The 17,596-nt window shown below is 43.8% G+C and overlaps 2 long non-coding RNA genes across 5 annotated transcripts in view; both read right to left on the minus strand.

Moving 5' to 3' along the window:
* LOC137484756 (uncharacterized) overlaps positions 1-17,596 on the minus strand; it is a 67,927-nt gene that overhangs the window by 2,645 nt on the left and 47,686 nt on the right. For 2 of the 4 annotated variants that reach the window (XR_011005018.1, XR_011005017.1), the window contains one exon: positions 15,195-16,337. The exons of the other annotated variants lie outside the window; for them this stretch is intronic. This is a non-coding gene — a long non-coding RNA (uncharacterized lncRNA). Of the gene's footprint in view, positions 1-15,194; positions 16,338-17,596 lie in introns of those variants that run through there. 4 annotated transcript variants of the gene reach the window in all.
* On the minus strand, positions 13,758-14,541 carry LOC137485001 (uncharacterized). The gene is made up of 2 exons (XR_011005145.1): positions 14,014-14,541; positions 13,758-13,908 (listed from the first exon to the last, which is right to left on the minus strand). It is a non-coding gene; the product is annotated as an uncharacterized lncRNA (long non-coding RNA).

Below are 17,596 nucleotides of genomic sequence, written 5' to 3' on the forward strand. Positions count from 1 at the left end.
TAAATTAATTTCTGTCCATTAACTCCAATATGACCAGATATGCTGGCCAAGTACATTTGAAAGCTTCCAGAGTATCTGGTCACACAACTGAGGACTCTCTAGATTAACTGCCTGTAGAGATTTGAGTGACCCAGCCACCACACATTCACCAATCACTCAGGCCTGCTGGCACCCTGCACCTGTGGCTGCTTTCTGAGTTGTGCAGAACTGTGAAGGCTGCAAGTCAAATCTACTTTAGCTGAGCAAAGCGCCTCGGATGCCAGTTTTTGAATGTATAGCTCTATAAATCTCAGTGTGGCCTTTTGAACTGTATAGAACTGTAGAACTGTGGGAAACCCCTTTTGGGAGAGAAGTGGCACAGTTGATATTTATCACTACAAAGTCTATTGCAACACACTGTCTCTTTCCTTTGAAATAAAAGCTTTTGAATTACAGATGATCAACTATATTCCCACCCCAAGCGAAACCCAAATATTTCTGGCATTTTGCCAGTATTGGCTTGGGTGTGAAATATTTGACATTTTGCATTAATTTTTTACAATAATAAAAGCACTTTCTCAGCTAAAATCTCCTTTGCCATCCAGGAAGTGCCACTGAGCTTGCAGCTATTCCAGACTCCTACTCAGTAAATCTATGTCCCATGACTGAAGGGAGCTGCAGTCCTGGGCATTGAGCTCCCCGAGCACATCCAGATGCCACCATGGTACAAACATGGACCCCACCTCCAGTGTGACAGGTTAGCAAGAAGCATTACTTTGGGATATATTTGGATAAAGGTAATTGCACTAATCTATGCACATGACCAGTGAAACAAGGCTGCTGTGCAGTCTGTGTGCAATGTGGCTGAGCTAGCACCAACACAGGCATCTTACCTCAGCAGTTCCAAAATCTCTAGCTCTGCAACCTGAATGTAGCATTAACTTATCTTCCTCTCTCATGTATTGACATTTTTCTCCTTTGGGGAAGGAGGCATAAGATTTTAATGAACACAGAAAGAAGATGTTAACCTTGTAAGAGGGATCAGTCACAGAGTAGGTTCCAAGTTCATTTCTATCACCAGTGGTCATTTGAGTATTGCTGCTAACAGGGTCAGTGTTCCTCTCTCCAGGAGATGAGCAGTCACCCCAGTAAACTCCACTTTTGCACAGTTTTGGGAACAGAGGCTGGCCAATCTGTGAGGACCCACAGAGTGAAGGCTGACAGATTTAAGACCATTGATCTCCCCAGCTCCTGCTGGTATGCAGTGAGGGAACACGTTGCTGCAGGCCCCCAGCTGGGTAGTAATTAGCATTGACTCCATGACTGCAGAAGGCTGATCAACTGCTTTATTATTATATCGTCCTATACTGTATTATTCTATACTTCTTAAGAAACTCAGTAACCCTTACAGCCAGTCCGATACAGCTTTAACCTAACTGGTCAATCAATCCAAACACCATCCAGTGTCCAATTAAGAAATCACCCTTTGGTAAAAACATCTCCATGACACATTCCACGTGTGCACAACAGCAGGTGCAGCAAGTGGAGATAAGAATTGTTTCTTGTTCTTTTCTCTGATCTCCTCACAGCCTTCCTTAGGAAAATGCCTGGGAAAATCTGTGCCTGCTCTCTGTGGCCAGAGAGCTGCTGCCACAGGAACAGACCACACCATCTCTGCAGGACCTTCCTCAGAAAGCAGAGCTGTCAGTCCTACTTCCAATGTCTCAACCAAACTGTCTTAGCTGTAATTAAATAGAAATGAGGAATACATATTTCTCTCCCTACTACAACAGTCACTTCTAGCATTCAAGTCATCTCCAGGCAGAGATCTGGCACTCGGAATTTTACAGGACAGTAAGAATGCTGCCACTTGTGGATATGAATTTTTACAAGGGAACACTTGTAGGTATGAGGTTCAGGCTCTCACTTGTGGCTCATTTAAAGACAGCTACCCTGGGCTTGATTTACAAAGGCATTAAAGCTCCTCATGATGCAGACAGAAAGCCAAGACCCTGACTCTCTAAAGCCATGACTTGAACAAAGGTTTTTGCTTAAATTGCTTAGAAGGATTTGTAATCACTTCAGGACTTCTATCATCTTCCTATAGGCGAATCAGGAATGGTTTCATACTTCAAATGCTCTCTTCCTTGAAAGGAGTAAATAACTGGGTTTTGCCTCTTTAAACAGGCAAGTTGCATCATGAGACACAGTCCCAAGAGATCTCCCAGTTATGTGAGCTTCTCTTCTGGTCAGTGGACACTGTCAACAGCAGAATTGCAGTCTGCAAAAGTCTTGCATTTGGATGCTCCCTAACTTCCACCCAACCATATTCTACAATTATATTTCTATCAAAAAATAATTGAAAAAAAGTGTAAAAAGAAAAAAGTCCCTATACCTTAAAGGTATTTAGTGGATCTACACAGGCATCTGCTGGGCAGAAACTTTCCTCATTTATGATCTTAAGGGCTGGGATACATGACCTTGTGGGCAGGAAATTAGGCACACACACAAGTTGCCCTCTTTCTGACTCATACAGAAACAGGATAAAGAAAAGCTGGTGGGGGGAAGAGGATGGAGCAAGAGGGAATGAGAGACAGAACGATCACAGTTGTTCCAGTTCCCCATCACATTTTTATCTGTGACCATCTCCAGTGATGGATGCTTTGCATGGGATGCTTTGGGAGAGCCCTGGTCTGGATGAGCAACCATGGGCATGTGATGCTCAAATGAGAACAAAAGGCACTGTGAAACCTGGGTACACTCCATGCTGCCTGAAGTACTGAAAGCCACTTTTAGGAGACAATTTACAGAAAAATAAAAAAGTTTACAAACCGGTTTACGAGACAGTTAAATGGTTCTTGTGGGTTCTTGTGTGGGGGTCTTTATAATTGAATTATAAGAACAAAAGAAATCTGAGGAGCAGGCAGAGGCCTTAAGGCCCAACAAGCTTGACCTCATTTGGTTTAATTGCACTGCTGGCTCCCTCACTATAACCTTCACTTGGACAACAGTCTCTGGAAATCATTTAAACTCCTTGCTTCAGTTGCCTTTGCTAGAGACTTAGTCAATAATTTTATTGCCTCCTTGGTAAGTTAGCTCTGAGTGCCCCAGTCTTTAATTAAAAACCTCTTAGGTTTGAATCTTTTAGCAATATGAACATATTTATCAAAGACCGTTATCAGAACCTTCTGTAAATTTTATAACTTCCTCCTAATCATCTTGGGGATGCTGTTTTCCATTGTGGATGAACCCAGGGCCCCTTGCATTGTCCCTCTGTCTGGAGCAGGGCACAGAGCCGAGGGCAGGCTGAGCTCTGCACAGCTCCTGGAGGAACAGTGAGGTGCCAGCGGGTGGGTGACCAGGGCAGCAGGGACAGCAGGGACAGCAGGGACAGCAGGGACAGCAGGGACAGCAGGGAAGTGTCTGCAGCTGGGGCTGAATGGGGCCAGGGGAGGTACCACAGCACTGGGAATCCCTGTGCCTCCCCTGCCACCTTTGTTACTAGAGCCAGGGGCTAACAGATTTTGTCTTCCTGTGTGCTGCTAGTGGCTACAGCAACAATGATGACACAGTCCCCAATACTTTCTCCTTCCTTTGTACATAGCAAGTGTTAAATTTGAAGTAAGCCCTTCTTGAGAGTCTTAGCTTCAGACTGACTTTTTCATATCTGCCCTCCATTAACTTTTTATTTTTAATATTTAGGTTATTTCTTTTTAAATCACGTCCTGTTCTTCAGGAGGGTTTCTGTTCAGCCAGTGACCTTCCTGAATCACAAATTCAGTGCCACATGATTTCAACTCCAAGTCATCAGAAGTGAATGCTTCAAAGCTGGAAATAGTAATTCCTCTTCTGAACACAGTTGTGATGTTCAGTTTTCTGGCAGCAGAGCAGGGGCTACCAAGGAAATGGGCACCATTAAAACACTAAAACTCCTGGTAAAGTGATTCTATCAGGGCTCAGTACTGCTGTGAGTGGGCTGGGGAGGATGGTTTTCTTGGGAGCATGTTTTGGAAACGCTTGGTCTGATCCTGGCCTGTCTCGTGCTCTGAGTCCTTATAGAAAGTGTGCCCACAGTGGTTCCTGGGCAGCCTGTGAGGATGGGGCTGGGAAGGATATGAGCAGTGCTCAGCAGGTCCGTCCCTGTGCTCTCCAGTGAGATCTGCCAAGCGAGCTCAAGCTTCCTTGCCGCAATATACTCAGAGGTGGCACTTTTTCCACTGTTCATAGTCTTACAGCCTCCTCCCAGGGCAGGATGCACCCAGGCAGATCTGAAGAGGATTTCTTGAAGGATACAGCACCCAGCAGCAGGCTACTCTGGCTCCTCACTGCCTGCAGGCAATGGGAATGCTCAGCAGTTCCCTGTGGAGGTTCTCCAGGGCTGGAGAAACCCTCCTTGCACCTCTGTTCCCACATCAAATTTGAGAACAACCTGCTTCCTACCATCAGAAGTTCAGCCAGCTCTCTCACAGGGAGGATCCTGAGCACTCGGGCTGGCTGTCACACTGTCCTTCAGCCCCAAGATAAGGCACAACCTTTCTGCCTCAGTTTCCCTTTCTGCAAAATTAGGGTAATTGTAGTGGACACCTCAAGAGGGAGGGGGTTCAGAGAGATTAATGAGCTGTTTGTAAAGTGCTTTGAATATGAATATTGCTATGGATAGTAAGTGCTAACTATCAATTATTAAGTGGGAGTCAGGTTTCAGGAGCTTTATATCAGGGAAAGGTTAAGGAAGTGTAATAGCAGAAGACATGTAATGAAGCTCAGTACTGCCCCATAGCACTGGCTATGAAAAGCTAATATCCACAGTAACATTCCAGCTCTGTAGCCTATGCAGAGTATTTTGCTCTGCTCCTATAATGATGACACTTAGAATTAGACCGACATAACCTAGAGAGCTCTGGGGACTCATCATCTCTGAGATTTCACTTAATTATTGGCAAACTCTGTCATTTAGTATCCCAAGCAGGCTGTGCTATGTATAACCAACACATCTAATTTGATTTCATCTTGAATTGCTCCTATGAGTGGTCTTGAATGGGACCGCATCTGGTATCTTGGCAACGTCCCTTCTTCTTGTAGAGAGAGCTGTCCTTGAATCTATAAAATGGATCTCTTACAGCAGGGGGGTGAGTGTGCATGAGTGGGGGGAAACCCTCTGGGAGCACACAAAGGGAGGCTTGGCTTATATGCACATTTGACATGTTTAGGTTTTTAATACTTTTTTTGTTTGAGATAAATTATATCCATGAATCTTGGTGTAAATATTTTTTGAGCTAGGTCAGTGGATTTAAGAAGCACTGAGGATACTTGATCCTTAATTTAAGCTTTCAAGAAGGAATTGGTTGCTGGTTTGTATGGCCAAAACATTATTGCTTTCCTCTCTGTGATGTACAATTAGAAGGTGGTGTGGGGGATCAAGTGTATGTTTCAAGGAGAAAAGCAAAGTAATCATAAAAGTATAGTCAGAAGGTGATTTTTCTGTGTAACTGAATGAGGTTAGAATTCTGGCATGTAGGACGTAAGGATCACTCAGCTTCCCACTAACTCAAGATTTCTCTCTCCAGCCAGCTCTCCCTCCTGGCAACTGGCTTGTGAAGAGGAAAAATCACCCCCAATTTTCATGTACACCATAGAAATGAGAGACAATTCACAACTCAATTCCTTATTCAAGGTTTTGGATCTTACAGTTTACACAGGGATTCCAGGTGAAGGAATGAGTAGTTTCCATAGAGGATGTGTATTCTGCTGTGCTCATGGGGGAAATGTTCAGATAGACAATATACATATATATGTGTGCCAAAGTTTCAGAAACTTCTCTCAATTTCTATTACTCTGTGATAAAATGACATTTCTGAATTACAGGAATTTTCTGTCATTTAAGACTTGCTGTTCCCTTTTGCTACAGCAAGCTTAAATCACTGCATTACCATACTGGTCAATAAGACCTAATCCTGTAAAGCTGAAAACACAAGGGCTCTTGTCCTGTGTTTCCAAAGGAGGAGTATCTTACAACATTTCTGATCGAAATTGCAATACTCTCCCTTTGTGTCACAAATTGAACATCCTTATGAGTCACGTTTCAAAAGAAGTATGGTCCTTCCAGCTGTGAAAGAGAGAGACACATCAGGAAGAAGCTCAGGACTAAATTGAACTAACAGTTCAGGTTTTGTTTTATGCTCTGTAACTCAGAAAGTGACACTTTTTTCAGTCTTTTCTTGGTCATTCCCAGACTGCCAAGTTAAAGTTTCAGTAGGATTAAAATACAGATTAGAACCTTGAACATTACTGACTACTTAGTAACTTGGTGAACTTGCTTACTTGACAAGCTCACAGACCTTTTTATTTTCCCAAAGGAAGATACAGTCTTATCCTATTCAAAAGAAAGCTCTGGTAATTTCTTGCTTTAAAGACAGAACTTTTACCAGCATTTAGGATTGCAGAAACTGCTTATTTACAATGATAGTGCCTATTTACTCCTTTTCCTTGCTCAGTTGTCTCCAGCAGAGTGAAACCACAGTACCACGTGCACTCGTGAATATACTGTTTTTGAGTGGTTACAGTACATTCATCAGCTCTAATAAAGTGCTCAGTGCTTCCTGGATGTACAGGATATGAATCACATAATGTGAAGAAGATGACCACATAGCATCCTCATTACTGAGCTGGGTTAGTGCTCTGCTGCCTGCAGAGCAGCTGTGCTGGTGTGTTACTGCACATTTCAACAGACTGAGCACAGGGAGGGAGATTGATGCAATCCTCTCCTCAGGCACACAGGAGTTAATTATGAAAAGGTGTGATTTTTGATTGGTATTTTCTTGTGTAATTACATCCCTGACTTAACATGGCTTTGTTCTGACTGTTCCTCCCAATAACAGCATAGTTTCAAGTACAGAGTGATAATTGTTATTGGTATTTGCACTTGAGGTTTGGTCAGATGGAGGAACTTCTATGACCTTCCAAATAAATGGATTTAAAAAAAAGATACTAACATCAGGATATTTTTGGTGATTAATAAGGGGGGCAATGTTTGGAATCAGGATGGAGTTGGCAGTGTTGCTGGGAGATCTCCAAGTAACCCCACTGCAGCAGAGTTCCTGCAGCCTGAGAGCTATACTGAGTAGGATACTTCCCGTTTGTGCACTGGTTCCACTAAACTTCAACAAAGCTGGACCAACTAGCAAAGAAAACATTTATAAGCATCTATGAAAGTAAGTGATGTCAGGATAAAACTAATCAGAACAACGGGACTTGTGCCTATTTTAAAGTATAAGCAGATCTGGCTTTAATTGCTTTTTTGAAAACTTTTGCTCAACATGGGCCTTTCTTCAATTTAGAGAATAAAATACAATTTTTGGTTACTTTTAGATTCAAACCATTGCTGGCACTGTGCAATGGAACAGAAAAAAAAAATTCCAGGGCAGTTGTTTGATTAAAACACTTGATGACTGCCAGACTAGACAATCTCTTGGGGTTTCTGCCAGCCTTATGGTTCCATGATTTGTCATCACTCTGAAAAAGACTCTGCTCTCATTCCTATCTATGTAGCTGCACTGTCTTCATTTTACACAATGAAGAGATGTGGAGAGGCTGAAATAGCTTGCCAAGAACCAAAAGGGGATTGGGGATCAAATCTGGGCAGAACTCAGCCTTCTCTTTTTCCTCTGTATAACCGAAGAGCACAGCCTCTGACAGAACTGCTCAGCTCTTGGAGCTACCTTCTCTACAGACTTTGGTGCCTGATCCTTCCAGTCAAATGCTAGTTCCACAAACAATGGTTTTCATTAATTTCTTTAGCATTCCTTCATTCTCCCTCCTCCTTTCCATCTTTTTCCTAATTCCATCTCTTCACATACCCATGACATCACCTGCATGCCTTCCCAGGCCTCCACTGCCACTCTGTTCTCCAGGTCAGTATTCCCATCACTTCCTTCCCAATGGCTTTTGGGGTCACAGAAAGAGTGAACACATGTGCAGAGGTGGGAAGAAGAATTGGAGACAGGTTTGATTTGTGGGAAAGGAAAAAAGGCCGAAGAAGAAGACCCAGCCTGTGCTGGCCTTACCATAAACTGAAGCTTATGAAAACTCTCATGAAAGAATTTAACACAGAATTATCAGGAAATGCCAAGAACGTTTCAGACTCCCTCCTCCCTTTCACCAATAGGTACAACATGCCAAAGCATATGACACACTCACAGCCACAAGACTGCAGAGTTCCTGTCCTTATTTAAATCAAACCCGCTACAACCCCTCAGTATTTGGCTTCCATGAAAAATGAGGACTGTACAGTCATGTTTTCTGCCTGTTCCTTGCCCCAGTAATGTTTCAATTGGATGGCCAATTTCTAGGAAAATTTTTCAAAGCTATTCAGTTCCCACATGTTTCATGAAAGTGAGTGTCTGGACAGAAGATGAAAGCCTTTGCCAGAAAAAGTTCTTATGCCTCATAACAAAGATCTGGAAGAGGACGTGTGGCTGCCCATCCTGCTCTGAGCTAGGCTAAAACATCTACATTTTCCTCAGTGAATGATTTTTGAGTCTTTATTTCATCTGGAAAGCCAAGAGGATGCCTCATCACCCCTTGACCAACCCAGAACTGCCACCTAAGCTTTTCCTTCACACACTGCTGTCACATCAGCTTGGTATGGAAGACAGTTTTAGGGAAATGTAAAAAAGAAGGAAAATAGAAAAAGAAAAATACTTCTGGGTAACAGTGGCAATGTCAGCCCTGTATCCTGATACAGATAGCACAGCAGTTGTCTATAGAGGCAGATCCTTTCAAAATTGAAAAGACTATTTGGAGAAATCAGTCCCAATAGTCCCATAAGCACAGAACAAAACGCAGCAGTGCTGGATGTGGCCGGTTTGTTGCTGACAGTGCTTTGTGTCACTACCCTCATTTAGGAACAGGAGATGGAACACGCACTCCTAATACCTACTTATCTCCAATAGCCTCTGCCCCTTGTTCATTTCATTTCTGGTATAAATCTACTCTACATGCCATGTCCTTTTGTGAGAGCGAGGGAGCTGGGGCTAGACGTGGATAAATATCACGCAGAGGCAGCGCTCAGCCGCGGATGCGGGCGGGGCAGCGTCACTCTGGTTGGGAGCGCGGCGGATCGGAGCGCACAGCCAGGCCCTTCTCCACCCTGGCCAGGCCCTTCTCCACCGTGGCCAGGCCCTTCTCCACCCTGGCCAGGCCCTTCTCCACCCTGGCCAGGCCCTTCTCCACCGTGGCCAGGCCCTTCTCCACCCTGGCCAGGCCCTTCTCCACCGTGGCCAGGCCCTTCTCCACCGTGGCCAGGCCCTTCTCCACCCTGGCCCGGCTCTTCTCCACCCTGGTCCTGCCCTTCTCCACCCTGGTCCTGCCCTTCTCCACTGTGGCCAGGCCCTTCTCCACTGTGGCCAGGCCCTTCTCCACTGTGGCCAGGCCCTTCTCCACCCTGGCCCGGCTCTTCTCCACTCTGGCCCGGCCCTTCTCCACCCTGGCCCGGCCCTTCTCCACCGCGGCCCGGCCCTTCTCCACCGTGGCCAGGCCCTTCTCCTCCCTGGCCAGGCCCTTCTCCACCCTGGCCGGGCCCTTCTCCACCCTGGCCCGGCCCTTCTCCACCGCGGCCCGGCCCTGCGGAGCCCAGCAGAGGGCACTCCTGAACAAGCGCCTGCAAGGCTCTCCCGGGGCACAGCCGCTTCGGGATCCTGCTCCGCCGTGGTTCAAGGGCCGGCCAGCCCGCCTTTCACACACACAGGGGCATCCAGAGCGGAAATCCTGACAGAAAATCCTGAACTTTCTGGGAAAAAAGCAGAGACATTCGCTGGCGCCTTGCGTCCCCGATGAGTGTTTGGTTTGCCAGGGGAAAAAGTGATAGTTTTCCATATCCTCCAGCTCATGGCTATGGCTCCAAGCGCGGTATTTCCGCCAGGTTTTCTGGCAGTGCCTAAGAGCTGGGGATTGTATTTCAACATGTATTAAAACAAAAGAATAGGGGCAAAAAAATATTGTTTTAATGGGAAGGGAGAAGGAAATGCACAATCTGCAGTCTTTGCTTTTCTGTACATTTTGTGCAAACCGGTCGCTTACTGGTTAATCTTCCCCTGTCGCTGCCATCCTGCCAGACCAGCTCACGTTGCCCTTCCAACCACACTGCAGTGAAAAGGAGGTTTAAAAATCCATCAGCACTCCCAGAATACATTCAGCAGTGCTGCTCAGTCCCCCTTGCCCTCAGCAGCAGCTCCTGTGCTTTGATTGCACACTCTGTGGGCCACAACTGTCCCAGGATAATTAGGAAATACTGAGGGGGTTTAGTTCTGGCTTTCCCATTTCAGAGCTCTCCTTTTCTCTGCTTTCAACTGCTTATTTTATTTAGTCTATGTTGAATGCTCTGTCCCTTGACCTTTCACCTTTCCAGGAAAGTTACTTCAGGATTTTGCCAAACATGCCAGGGTAGGGCAGAGGCTGAGCAGGGAGGAAGTCAGGCATTGCCCCTTCTTCCCAGCATCCAGGCTCTGCAGTGTGCCAGCTCACAGTAAATCTTGCTGCCACTTGCCAATGGGCACTGCCTCCACACATAAACATCACAGCAAAGGTGTAAGAAAGGTTTTGTTAAACCTTTTGGGAAATAGGATACCATTTAGAGGTTAAACCCAAAGATTCAGGGAGAGTTGTAGCCAGCAGAGGGGTGTAAGAAAGTGGAGGAGAGGCACTTCTGAATACAGCCTGATTTTATATCTGCAAGAAGAGTTGAAAAACTTCTCTTCCCCTTGTCCAGGGCAGAATTGACAGGTATTAAAAAAACCTCTGCTGATTTTTGGGAAATAAAGGCCCCAAGAATCAACTCTACATATGCTCCTTTGGCTTCAGGTTTAAGTTAAAATCACCTCTTTCTATCAGTAGGCTTGGTTCTCGTTTAAGTGACAGCAATGTTCATTGTGGCTCAGCCTGGCTGCACAAAGGCTTGTCCATCTTATTGCTGGGTGGTTAAATTCTCAGGTTTTGGATGCTTGCAGGTGACTCAAGGAAATAAGATTTAGTGGCTTTAAAAAAATTATTACTTATAAGAGACAGACGGATTGCAAACAAAGGGCTGGTTCCTGCTCCTGTTGAAGGCATGGAGTTGAGGCACCAGAGTTCATTCCTGACTGCCTTAGGTGTTCAGGGAGAAAGAAAGAAGTAAGAGAGCTGTAAGGCTAAAAGCAAGCACTGACTTGCTGTAAGACCTTCATGATTACCTCTGAGGGGAGAAACACAGCTTGTAAAAAAAAATATAAGAGGATAACTGCACCTTCTTCATGAAAATGAGCAAATTCCAGAGTGTTTCTTCTGCCTGCTATGCGATTTGCTTCAGCTTCATTTCACGTGCTGTCTCACACAATAGCCTCTGGGGATTCTCGGGGAAAAAAAAATTAGCTGCCTCACCTTCTATGCCCAACTTCTGCCTTCCTGCAAGGAAATTATTTGCTGCTTCCCTAACAAACCTGCTTCAGTTGTCACTGTAGGTAAGGTTATGTCAACACTTCTATTATAAACTCCTCTTGTCAGGAATTTACAAGTTGGCTGTAAAAATTCCCTCTGCACTTAATTCTGGCAGAGATGAAAAAGCCCCAGGAGCACATTAAAAAAAAAAAATCAACATTTACATATTAGATTTTAACACTTTCCAAGAAATGAATGCTTCAGTGTTAATGCAGACACTGTATGATCAGACAAAGACCTAAACAAATGGGTCCAGTCAGGAAGGGAATCCTTTACTGAAATAAGTCACCTTGGAGTGTCCTGCACACCAGTGCTGCAAATATGGAAATGTCACTCTGAGTGCCACCAGAGGAATAAGAACAAAGGTGTCCTGGAAAAAAAACATTACACTGCAATGATAAAATGCAAGCCATCCTGTTTATTGAGGGATACATCCTGTCTGTCTTACCAAGAAGCTGAGTTTAATGTTTGAAGGTTTCACTGGAGTAGAGGATTTTTTTAAAATCTGTCTAAAGTATTTATCTCACCTTCATCCTCATCTGAGCCCCTCGTAATCACCACCACATTTAGCTTTCCTGGTGCATTACTGCCATTTATTTTCATTTCAGAAACAGAACAGTGATATGGAGAGAGGTTAAATGATTTGCCCAAGGTCACAGAGGACAAGCCTCTGCTCTGGGAAAGGCACTCGCCCATGTCTGGGATCCACCCCAGCAGAGTGTCCATCCTCTCATGGCTTGCTAAGGGGTAAGGGCAATTTATTGTGCTTAATACAGCTCTGAGCCTGCAATTTCTTTTCTCTTCCCTGGGCTACTACTTGGCAGGATTTAACAGTTACTGGCTTCATTCTCCCTCTCCACTCCCACCCTTGTTTTTTATGGGTCTAAGAGGAATCTGAAAAGGTCTGATTTTGAATCTGAGGAAGTGTAGAGAGCCTGAATTCTTTGCGTATAAGAAACGTTGCTGCATAGAGGCTGAAACAGAGACAGGATTTTCTGCGTACACAGAGGTGTGTGCTTTTACATTCTGTCCAGTTCCATATTGAAAAGGAGGACTACATGGCACTAAGCTAAACTCTGGAAGTCTTGAGAGAAAAAAAAGGGAAGGCCAGGAAAAGGAAAACGAAAATAATAAGCAGTAAGTGTTTTTGATACAGTCTTTAGTTCATTTTCAAATGCTATAGGAAATCAACAACTGAAAGAAATTATAATAATCCAGTTAGAACTAGTGCAGCTTCAATAAGACCACATTTTTAAAAGTATGATTCCAGCTCTCTAAACTCTTCCACATATTTAATGCATGCAAATATCTACACCCATGTGTATGACTCTGCAAAGTTATGTTTGCAGCCTTGCAAACCACATTTTAAACAAAGACTCAGATCTCCATCTTTTTTCTCCCCTTAGCTGTTCAGGACACACACAAGGAGTGCTGCTTCCTCCAGTGACACCAAGCAGGACATGCACTAAGCTGGGACACCCCAGGCCCAGCTCTGAGTGAACAACTGAGTCAGTCTGCCAAGGAAAGGACCAAATTCTGTGGAACAGAACAGGCCCAAGAAGTGCAAAAGGAATTTACAAAGCAAGATTTCGGTAATATGGTCCACTGGCTTTTGATAATAAAAACCACATTGAAAATGGCCAAGAAATTAATCTTTAAAAGGCAGCTGTAGCCCATGTGTATTAACTATTTTTCAAAGACATTTCCTCTGGATTTTTGTTACCTTCTTTAATACATGTTTCCAGCCAGCAGAGATGTTATGCTCTGTGGGTGAAATATAATATGCATTTTTAAAACATTTATAAATATGTATACACCCTATGGATTCACATGGCATTGTAGGAGCTGTGTTCTGGTCTGCAGTCTTTAAAAATTAATTACAAATATACCAAGGTGTATATTCAACACAATGCATGGGGATTTAGCCACATAAATTTCATTAAGGCTGATGAGAGGTGTGCAGTTAAAGCCCTGCATATCAAGACATCATGCATAAAGAAAAGCCTGTCTAATTATGTATTTACTTATTAAACTGGAACAGCTCTGAAGGGCATGCATGTTTATCTAATTTTATTTATTCCTTTTCAAAACAAATGAAATGCACACATGAGCACACATGTGTGCACACACACTTATATTCTGCAGAACATAGAATTTTAAAATTTAATATGGTAATATGTTGAAAAATCAATTAAAATGATTCTTCAGCTATTGTTATTTTTTGTAACAAGCAAGATTAAAACATCCTTTGATGTCAGAAACTAGGAACCTCACGATGTGAAATGGCATTTTTGTGTTATTAAAGGCATTGGTGGCACATTTTAGTAGAGTTGCAATTATGATACACAGTACACAAAACTGGGAAATTCTCAGTTCCCCTACCTGGTTTCCTCAGGTCTCGCTTTTGTCATCATAAAACTTCTTTCCTCTTCTTAACAGTGGGGCATGTAGATGGCACACAGCCTGCATTAAGGTAAAGCCTTGGGTTTAGCACGTGCATATGGGTAGAAACTGGGTATTTCGCATGAATGTTGTTAATTTCTGGACATGAAGGAATGCATTTCATACAACTGTTTAGTTTTTTCTTTAGATTACTGAATGGCTCCAACATGTGTTTGCTGCCAAGTTCAGGATCCGAAGATGTTGCTCCAATGTCTCTTCTGAACACTTTGATGCCATCTACTAGATCATTGTGTTAGGGGCCAAGTTAAGGCCAGCAGGGTAAAGGCAATTTATAACCCACATAGTGACATCAGTCAACCTAGCAACCTCCCTAGCAACACTGCCAAAGCATCACAATGTGGCCCCCATAGCTCAGATGATATGAAGATAGCAGCATTGTTAGGGTGGGAGGTTGCCACTTTGGCCTAGCAACAAATAACAGCCTGACCTTGGGATCTATTGAAAGCTGAGAAGCCAAGCAGAACAGAGGGAGAACCACCAAATGAAAGCCCAAGGGTTCCTGTCTATTTATTTTATGTAACTAAACAAATTCTTCAGAGAAAAATATGGCAATGCCTCCAGACACACTGCAGGCTTATATATTCAACATTGCTTTTCCACATGGCTTGTTAAGAGATTTTACATTGTGATTTGGAAATCACAAAACCCGTGTGCAGAAAAAGGATGCATAAAGAATCCACTACAGCCAATTCAGAGTGGTGACAAACAGGCTGCATGTTGCTGTAAAAGTGTGCTGATGTGAGGGCTCCCACTCCCAGGTATCACATGGGGCGATCTGGGAGCCACACACACACACTGGGCTTTGGGCTCACCCAAGAAATCCAGCTGTAACCAGCTTATTTGCTGCATTTTGTCACTGAAAATAATGAAATGGACATAAATCACATCCTCCCTTTCCTTCTCTTTCTTCTTGCTGCCCATTCAAATAAGGCCCTTGTCCACGCCATTGTGCCAGCTCTGCACAGGCAGCTGCTGAAGCAAGGTAACACTTCTGTCTCCCAGATACACATCAAGAGGAGGGCATCCTCTAAAAACACTCTGAGGAGCTGGACCTGATCTGCTTGGTGTTTCTACTTTCTGGTAATGATCCCGTACTCCTGGTGTTTGTAATACCTCATACAGCATCTTGACAGTGATTCAAAGACAACCGAGAGAAACAAATGGCAAGTATGGAAAAAGCAAGTGATGCATTTGTTTCTGGTGCATTTGTTTCTGGTTTTCTGGATGCATCTGGTACTGGTGGCCCTGAGCCAGTGTGTGGTGCTGGAGGTTGCCTGATGCTGAGCTTACAGACACCATTTGGCTTTAAGAAAATATAAAACAATATTAGCCCAACAGTTCCTGGTAGAATCATAACCCTTGGAATTCCAGAGCTATCCTGTACAGTGACCACTTCTAAGACAAACTAGTGGGGATAATTCACCTCCCCCTTCCGGTTTGCTGGCTTTAAGCTACAGCTGGCCAGTGCAGAGAAGCTCAAATTGCAGCTGCCTTCACCCTCTTTAGCTGTCAAATAAACAGATGACTTTGGTTTGCAGCAACAGAACATTGAATATATATTTTCAAAAATGCAATTTCTTTTGAAATTTCAATGAAACATGCTTTCACATATGTGTGGCTTTGCATGTGGGTGTGTGAATACACACACATTTTTATATAATTGCATTTTTTAAGTGGGTATTTTTAAAAATAATTTTAATTCCTTCAATTTTTGTGCATTGTGTCCCCCTTGTATAACACTTGGTGTAACTTTCAGTTTATAACTTCTCTTGAGAGAGGAGCCACAAGCCACAAATAGCCAATTGTCTACTTGCAGCAGCCTTTTACAAAGGGACTGATAGAGCTGAACTGGACATGGTCTGTTTGTCCTGCTGTCACTGCTGCAGTAACCGTAATTGTCGTGTGGGTAACATGAAGTCAGGGGCAATTTATCTTCTAAAACCTTAGTGCAAGTTTCATCACAGACCACAGCATCTGCCCATTAGCTCAGTTTCTGTTTTCAGCCAAGACTGTGACACATTCAAAAGCATTGTATGAAGTGTGTGAAAGTTTACTCCTTTGGATCTTTCTTAAATTACAAGCTTTAAGTATATTGAAAAATAGAGAACAGTGGGAGAAACCTCTTGTGTTAGTGCCACTTTCTCCATTCCACACTTTTTCAAACTCAAACCAGCCAGCTGAAGCTTTTTTAACTCCTTGGCTTTCCCATAACAGCCCTCGCTGGAATTGTGTGTATCCAAATGGTGAAGAGGAGGCTGCAGTGGTATCCAAACAGGTGTGCCTACCTCCCTACAATGCAGATGTGCTGGAAATCCCACAGACACGAGGGAAAAAGATTTCAGCTTCTCACAGTGCTTCCCAGCCACACTGCTCTGTCTGCTTCTGCTGCCATCTCTGCACGAGGGTGTTTTCAGAGGTTAACTTCCAAACTGTAAAAGAATGGGAGGAGAATGGAAAACTGACCATCTTACTTACAAACTGACCATCTTACTTACAAACTGACCATCTTACTTTCTCCATGTATTTCCTGCTAAGCATCTTGGAAAGTGCTGATAATCTTTCTCAAGTCCTAATGCTGGCCACAGGTTTCCCCCCAGGGCTCCACATCAGCGTGAGCCCTCTCTCCCTTTTCCATGTCATTTCCTTCCCTCTTTGAACCATGCTTCCTAGACGAGGGAAGGGAGCAGGGCGGGGAAGCAGCTCCTCCACACAGGGCTGCCAGGGAACCAATGGTCAATGTGTCTTTTCCTCAGCACCATATTTTGCCAATCTGTAGAATAAAATGTGTGAAATACAGTTGCAAAAAAAAGCTGAGAAGTTCATTTCCTCCTCCTTCCTCATCATTCCACAGCTCTATAACTCCAGCCTGAGCTTTCACCAGTCCCAGCCATGGTGTTCAAAAGCTCCAGCCCCAGCTCCGGCTGTCCTCTGCCCCTCCCACTGCAAATTAAGCCCAGAGTAAGAGCTTGGTCTAATGAGTAACCCAGAGGAGATTCATCGGGACCAACACCAGGAAAATTACTTGATTTCGCTGCTTACACAATTCAGCATATTCATCATTTTGCCAGTTCTGAAACTGAGTAACTTTGGCAAATACCAGAGTCAGTCTCAGTTCCTTAGAGGAGACAAAGGACTTTACCATAAATATTTCCAAAGCCAGCTATATTTTTAGACAATGGAGGCTAGGACTGCATTATGTGGGTTTCTGTATGTGTATAAATTTAACATTCTGGATATCCATGCTTTTTAAACAATGTAATCAATCTCTAAAAATAACTGCACCTTATTAAATACTTAAAATTCCTATCCTTCCCTCTAGAGACCATGCATGACTGGCATTGAAGCTGGGTCACTGCAACCAAAAGAAATGAACAATTCTGATCAGCAGACCCTGATTGCATCAGTGAGCTGGTGGAGCTAAAGACATTACACCAAAATTGGGATGTTTGGATCTGGGTTTTGTTCCACCAGTTAATGGCAGATGTAGAATCTGGGATCCAGTTTAAGTAGACTTCATCTGTGTTAGATGCCAATTTAGGTGCCTCTTTGGTGTAAATCTGAGTAAGCATCGTGCACAAGTGCCGGGGAAAACAGTTTAACCCGAACTCCTTCATTCTAGCCCAGGAAGGAAAAGCAGTGGCCCTGTATTTGTGAGAGGAATGCAGGGATATATAAGGCTCTCCAGTGG

The sequence above is a fragment of the Anomalospiza imberbis genome, chromosome 18 (genome assembly GCF_031753505.1).
Source record: "Anomalospiza imberbis isolate Cuckoo-Finch-1a 21T00152 chromosome 18, ASM3175350v1, whole genome shotgun sequence".
Classification (NCBI taxonomy): domain Eukaryota; kingdom Metazoa; phylum Chordata; class Aves; order Passeriformes; family Viduidae; genus Anomalospiza; species Anomalospiza imberbis.